This window comes from Amblyraja radiata, chromosome 28, assembly GCF_010909765.2.
Source record: "Amblyraja radiata isolate CabotCenter1 chromosome 28, sAmbRad1.1.pri, whole genome shotgun sequence".
In the NCBI taxonomy this organism is placed as follows: Eukaryota; Metazoa; Chordata; class Chondrichthyes; order Rajiformes; family Rajidae; genus Amblyraja; species Amblyraja radiata.
Genome location: NC_045983.1, coordinates 8,219,751 through 8,227,915, shown reverse-complemented (window position 1 = coordinate 8,227,915; position 8,165 = coordinate 8,219,751).

Below are 8,165 nucleotides of genomic sequence, written 5' to 3'. Positions count from 1 at the left end.
TTTACCCCACCCAAGGGCCAAATACTACAGGGCATAGATTAAGGTGAAAGGGGCAAAATTTGAAGGAGTTAAACAGGGCAAGCTTGTTTTTACACACAGAGGGTGGTGAGTACCTGGAACGCACTGAAAGGAGTGGCGGTGGTGGCAGATATGATAGTGGTCTTTGAGGCTTTTAGATGGGCACATGGATATGCAGGGAACAGAGGGACATGGATCACGTGCAGACAGATGAGCTTAGTTGAACTTGGCATCATGTTCAGCATTGACATTGTGGGCCGAAGGGCCTGTTCTTGTGCTGGACTTTTAATTTTTTTCAGTTTTAGTTTCAGAGATACAACGTGGAAACAGGTCCTTCAGCCAACCCAGTCAGTGCCGATCATCAATCCCACTACCTACACCATCACTACACACACTATCCTACACACACTATCCTACACACACCATCACTACACACACCATCACTACACTCACTATCCTACACACACCATCACTACACACACCATCACTACACTCACTATCCTACACACACTATCCTACACACACTATCCTACACACACTATCCTACACACACTATCCTACACACACTAGGGAGAATTTACAATTATACCAAGTCAATTAGCCTAAAAGTCTGTACATCTTTGGAATGTAGGAGGAAACCTGAGATCGCACAGAAACCCACGCAGGTCACAGGGGGAACATACAAACTCCGTACAGATAGCACCCGTAGTCAGGATCGAACCCGGGTCTCTCCCGTTGTGCCACCGTGCCGCCCTCAAAGTTCTGTTTGTTTTATGAAGCATAAAAATCATGATAAAAATCAGCTTTATTTTGCACCACAGAAGAAAATGGACGGCACAGTGGCGCAATGGTAGAGTTACTGCCTTACAGCACCAGTGATCCGGGTTCAATCCCGACTACGGATGCTGTCTGTCCGGAGTTTGTATGTTCTCCGTGTGACCGCGTGGGTCTTCTCCAAGGTCTTCGGTTTCCTCCCACACTCTAAAGACATACAGGATTGTAGGTTAATTGGCTTGGTATAAAATGTAAATTGTCCCTAGTGTGTGTAGGATAGTGTCAATGTGCGGGGATTGCTGGTCGGTGCGGACTCGGTGAGCGGAAGGGCCTGTTTCCACGTCGTATATCTAAACTAAACCAAACTACAAACAGATGCTGTCCCCACACAGAGTTGGGATTAATTGCAGAGTGAATACAATACATGTATTAAAGAGTTAAACGGACATGTTCCCCAGAAGCCAACATGAATCATCACAAGTGCAACTGTGCTGAATGGTGAGCGAGGTTGGCCAAAGTTGGCAGGTAGCCAAAGGGTTAAAATCTCTCTCCAAGACTTCAGAGGTTCCAGCCAATGCCGGCCCCCTCAGAGTCCACCCCCTCACTCAGAGAGGGCCCTGCTGCGTTTGCTGCAGCTCACACCTGCCAACTCCACAGCAACCACTCCACTTCAAGCCAGGACACTGCCTTTTGTTGGGTCGTCATGGTGACCAAAAACTCCTCGTACACAAGAAATAAAGCCAAGCCTGACTTGCCATCCAATAACCCCGGTGGAATGTTCTTTCTTAACTTCACAGAATGGGGGGAAGGGGAGGGAAGGGGGAAAAAAGGACCAATATAATTTAGTGCTTTTTGTAACTTTGTCGGCATCTTTGTGGCGACTCTTTTGTAGTTTGTATGCAAAAACAAAGAACTTCACTTCAGGTGACAATAAAATATCATCATCATCATCAAATAATATTGAAGACCCTGTCTTCAGCCTTGGCTGGGGTCAGATTGAACGCAACTCTTCCCAGTTTCCTTGGAGGTCAAGCCCAAAAATTACCAGTGGCAAAACATTGTTGGGAGACATAATGTAATGGGGGGGGGGGGGGGTCAGGATATGCCACTATGATCTTTGTGAATACGTTCACCAAACTCCAAGCCAGTTTACTTCTTTATCCTAGATTTATCCACACCAAAGCTTCTACTTCCTCAGGAGACTGAGGAAATCCATCACGTCTCCAACGACTTTTACCAACTTCTCCAGTTGCACCATGGAAAGGTTGCATTGCCGCTTGGTTTGGGAACAGCTTTGCCCAGGACTGCAAGAAATTGCAGAGAATTGGAGATGTAGCCCAGTCCATCACACTGGGCTCCACCTACGCTTCAGGATGCATCGGGAAAGCAGCCAACGTAATCAAGGACCTTTTCTACCCCAGTCATTCCTCCTTCTCCTCAGAAGCGGGGAGTTGATGTTAATGAGAGGACATTATTTTTAAACTGGATTAATGTAGGATTAGAGTAAAGGCATCAGCATTGACTATCAGCATCGACTCGATGGGCCCAAAGGTCTGTTTCCATGCTGTATATCTCTCTCAAAAGGTAAACAGTCCACACTTTTAACACAAAACAACAACTGGCTCTTAGGACAAGTTGTCAAACAAAATTGGGCGGTATGGTGGTGCAGCGGTAGAGTTCCTGCCTTACAGCTACAGATACCCGGGTTAAATCCGGACTAGGTTCTATCTGTACTGAGTTTGTACGTTGTCTCCATGAACTGTGTGGGTTTTTTCCGGATGCTCCGGTTTCTTCCCACACTCCAAAAAGGTACAGATTTGTGGGCTAATTGGCTTGAGAAAATTGTAACTTGGCCCTAGTATATGTAGGATAGTGTTAGTGTGCGGGGATGGCTGGTCGGCGCAGGGCCTGTTTCAGCGCTGTATCTCTAAATTACATAGACTAAAATTAAGAGAAATGGGAAGACATTTCACAAGGCAACAACTTTAAGCCAGCAGAGATTCGGTAGAGAAATCTATGAGCTAGACCATGCAGGAGAGAGAATTTAAAAAAAACTTCAATTTCAGGAGCAAGCCTTAAACAATAAACCAACATGAACTACACATGGAAGTTTCTTGAGAGTAATCAATTTGGTAATTGTTCCTCTCCTTTTCCAGTATTCAGTTGGGTAACTTATTAAACCACATTAACTGCTGCAAGAATTCAACGATACATGCCGAAGCATATCCCAAATTTTCATTGGTCTCTTTGACAAGAATCATTTTGTTTTAAAAGCAGTATTAAGTGTTCTTTCAAAATAGATTTAAAACCATCAGCTCAAAATCTTCCTGAATAATTGCCACTAATTGAAGAAGTTAATTTAATTAACATGCGTTGAAATACCTGGGCTCTTCACAAAAATGGCTTGCCAAAGAAAACAAGTGAAAAACAGACTACAGTAACACACACCTTGCCCTCAAACAGAATCCCCAGTCATTACACACCCACCTCCATTCATTCATTCATCTCCATCATATACACCACACCCTCAGTGACAAGGCTCTATTGTACTTTCCTCATCTTTATTCATTAGCCTTCCTCATTCACATTTACCCCCCACGCAACCTCGTCTTAAATACCACCTTTATATAATAATTCCCCGTTCATAAATGCTTTGACATCTCGCTTCCTATTGTAAATCTCACTTCCCTGTGATCTTACAGACACCTATACCCAACATTACCAATCATTCAAATCAAGCTGTGGCTTACAACCCAGCTGTATGAACGTTGATTGATTTAATTTCAAGTCACTCCCGTATTCCCTCTCTTCCCCCACCCCTCACACTCTCCCACCCTGGTCATCCTACTAGTTCCACTGTTCACATCCCTGCATCCCACACTAGGCCATTATGCGCTCCAACCTTCCGTGTTCATCAGTTGCTAGGCCCGCTTGTTCTTGCCTTTTTAAAACCTGCAGACCTCCCCCCACCCCCCCCCCCCCCCCCCCCCCACTCCCCCACCAACCCCCTCCCCTCCCCCCCCCCCCCAACCTCTACATTCCATCAGAAGAAGGTTCCGACACAAAACGTCACCTGTGCCTATACTAAGAGATGCCGCCTGAACCGCTGAGTTACTCCAACACTTTGTGTCTATATTCGGTGTAAATCAGCATCTACAGTTCCTTCCTAAACACATTATCTCCCAGCTCACTATCAGAATAATTAGACTGAAACGCTCTGACATCAAATGTCACCAAGTATCATTCATGTCAAAACCAGAGCTACATCTATTGAAGGATATCAAGACCGAAAAACCTGTGTTTTTGGCCCACATCCCTCTAAACCTCATTCCCCCCCTCCACACACACACTCCCCCAACGACTCTCCAAATTTCCAGCAACGCGTTGGGACATGTTCCTGTCAATGCTCTTGAAGGCATGAAACCACAAACAATAAATTATGAACTGCCCGGAAGTGAAACGTTGACTATCCATGTTCTCCAGAGATACTGAGCTACTCCAGCACTTTGTGTCTTTTGTCAACCTGTTCCTCGTTTCTACAAACAATGGGCGGTGCAGTGAAGTGGCGGTAGGTTTGCTTACTTACAGCCCCAGAGACCCGGCTTAGATCCTGACTACCAGTGCTAGTCTGTACAGAGTTTGCACGTTCTCCCCCGTGACCTGCGTGAGTTTTCGCTGAGATCTTTGGTTTCCTCCCACACTACAAAGAAGTACAGGTTTTTAGGTTAATTGGCTTGGTGCAAATGTCCAATCGTCCCTGGTGTGTGTAGGATAGTGTTAATGTGCGGGATTGCTGGTCGGTGCAACTCAGTGGGCCAAAGGGCCTGTTTCCACACTGTATCTCTTAACTAAAAAAAAAATGTTTTACTAGCTGAAGTCATTTTCTGGTGAATATAGATACATTTTTAATAAAACTCCCTGTATATGTTTCAAAGTGACCATCAGTGGTTCATCTTCATCAATGGCAAGCAATTCCTCTTTCCTTAACATATTTAGCCTTATTCAGACATTTTAACATCCTTCCTCAGAAACTCAACCTTACTGAAACTGTTGCAATATTGAGCTCAGTTCCTCGGCAGCAAGAGCAGAAAATCCTGAACGAAGCCCAAGTGCGGTACCATGGTTTGTGCCACACAGTAGGCGGTACAGAGTCATACAGCGTGGAAACAGGCCCTTCGGCCCAACATGCTCATGCCGGCCAACATGCCTGCTTTTGGGCCATATCCCTCTAAACCTATCCTATTCATGTACCTATCTAAATGTTTCTTAAACATTGCGATAGAAACTTTCACTACCTTGTGGGAGTCTTTTGAAGAAATTTAACTGAGGCCCAGCAAAATATCCCAAGACAATCAATGAACAGCACAGATTTCGTGGCCAAATTGCATGCTCAACCAATGTCGTTTGTGAGATCTTCCCAAGCACAAACTGGATGCCACTTACCCTTGTAACTAGTCTTCTAAAGGTACTTCATTAACCACAGTTCTCCAGGATATCACCAGTACAATAAGATTGGTCATTCTTTCCCATATTAACACATTTCAATCTGTGCTAAGATGGTCGCTCTGTTACCCTGACTATCATCGTTAAATTCACCATGCTATGGTTGAATAAAAAAACCTTGCGAGTCACGGAGTCAGAGTAATACAACACGGACACAGGCCCTTTGGCACAATGTAGCCATGCTGACCAGGATACTCCATCTACACTAGTCCTACCTGCCAGCATTTGGCCCATTTCCCTCCAAGCCTTTCCTATCCATTTCCCATGTCTTTTAAACGGTGTTTATAATACCTACCTCAACATTCTCCTCCAGCAGCTAATTCCATATACTTGTTGCCCTTCAAGTTCCTATTAAATCTTGCCATCTCATCTTAACTCTATGTCCTCTGGTTCTTGATTCTCCTATTCTAGGTAAAGAACCCTGTGCATTCACCCTATCAATTCCCCTCATGATTTATACATCTCCACAAATTAGCCCTCAACTTCCTGCGCTCCAAGGAATAAAGTCCTAGCCTGCCCAACCTCTCCCTGCATCTCAGGTCCTCGAGTCCTGCAACATCCTCGTAAATCTGCCCTGCACCTTCAGCCTAGGGGATATGGACCAAAAGCGGGCAGGTGGGACTAGTTGGCCGGTGTGAGCAGGTTTGGCCGAAGGGCCTGTTTCCACACTGTATGACTCTATAACAACATCCTCCCTGTAGTGTGACCAAAACTGTACACAGTCTGAAATGTGGATTGTTGTGTTCAGTTTTGGCCATCCAATTATCCAATTGTATAAATAATGTGGGAGTTCTGCCTATATCATGTTCTCATCTAACCTACAATTTACAATGTCCTTCACCAGATCAGTTCCTCTGTGGTTAAACTGGCTGCTGTGTAACACACAATGTGGTTGATCACTCTCCTTTGGAATGACAAGGCTTTCTGTTGAAGTGCAATGCCAGCAATGCTCACATCCTGAACGATAAAGTAATTACACGTCAAACCGAACTCACTGGCTCAGATGAAAGGCCTTTGACCTGGCAAGTCAACTCTGTTTCTCTTCCCAATGATGCTGCTTGACTCGCTGACAGTTTTGTGCATTTTTCTACTTTTATCACCAGCTCAGAGTTGCTCTGGGATGTCCCAAGAACATGAAAAATATACATTGTAATGCATACTACCTAAAGGAAAAGCAGTCGCAGGCTCGTCACAGATTACACAACCATTGCATCTTGAAGCGTTTTTTTTCCAATATAACCAGGACATCAGACTTCCTAACGTAAGAGTTAAAGAAAGACAAAGCCTCAGCACTGATGTTCTCCGCACCATCTTGGTGGTCAGGCAAGTTCAGATCAATGTATCATTTTCAAATGGACCTTGTTTTAAACAGTGTGTCAAAGCACAAGAGCAGAAAGACATTCCTTGCAGTCCCCGCCATCACCCATCGGGTTCAGAAGGCACTGTGAAGACTAATGCAACAATCATCCCTCTAAATGCAAGATGGAAGGATGCAACCTTCATCCATTGTGGTGGTTGGGTCCGCTGCTTAACGTGTATGTGTGTGCCTAGGGTGCAGGAAGTTGACTCAAGGCTACCAACTGAGGCAGACTTCTGTAATTCTTCTACCTGTTGCTTGTAAATGTACAGTTTCTGCAAAGACAGAGGGTTGGCAACAAGACCACACATGACAGGTTTGCTAGAGTTTTTAAGAAGGAACTGCAGATGCTGGAAAATCGAAGGTTGACAAAAATGCTGGAGAAACTCAGCGGGTGCAGCAGCATCTATGGAGCGAGGGAAATAGGCAACGTTTCGGCCCGAAACGTTGCCTATTTCCCTCGCTCCATAGATGCTGCTGCACTCGCTGAGTTTCTCCAGCATTTTTGTCTACCACTGGTTTGCTAGATTTGTTTATGTAGGGACCCGAAACATGATGGACAGGAACGGTTGAGGGGAATGGGCCAAAAGCAGGCAAATTAGATCAGCTTAGATGGGGCACCTTGGCCGGCTTGGACGAATCGAGCTAAAGACCCTGTTTCCTTGCTGCCTGATTCTGAGACTCTCTATACCACTGGCTCTCTATATGCACAAGACACGGCAGTCACGTTTATTTGTTATTTCTATCAGCATACTGATTCGAGAAGCGGAGGTGACTGTGACAAACATCGTTGGGTAAAATGCAAACAGACAATTTCCAACATTGGCAGGGTTCTTGTCTGATTTTCACAGATATCGTCCCTTAATGATTGAATGGGGTTGCCCATAATCAATGACCATTACCTAAATACTGCAACTCATTTATACATCACTTTTACTCGGGGGAAAAAAGGGTGCGCTATCAAACCTAATATAATGCTAGCCCACGGAAGAGAGGATAGAAAATGCCAAAAGCTTGATTAATTAGTCAGGCTTCGAGGAGTGTATTGGAAAGATGAAGACAGTGGAAGATTTTATAAGATCTTTCCAGTGAAAACCCAACTGCCGATGGAAGAGAAAACTCAAGAGGCCAGAAAACGAGACAGAAATCAAAGTAGGTTCCAGGCTGAGGTCAAAGACAGGTATGGTTATGAGTTTACACAGCTGTTCTTTATTCAAATTTTATGCAGGTGATTGCTAGTTAATTTATGGCCACCTGCATAAAAATGGTACACCAAAAATTTACATGCAATGTTTGTCCAGTTGCTGAACACAAACTCGCCCTCTCTGAAATCGCTACCATAACAAATGTGTGTTCACCTGTTCAGTGCATTGCTACAGCCCCACTGCTGCTCAGAAAAAATTGAATAAAGCCACTTACTGGCATAGTGGACATCACATATTCACCTCTACAGCATGGAGACCAGTACGGGGGTGGGGGTGGGGAAGGCGGCACAGTGCTGCAGCGGTAGAGT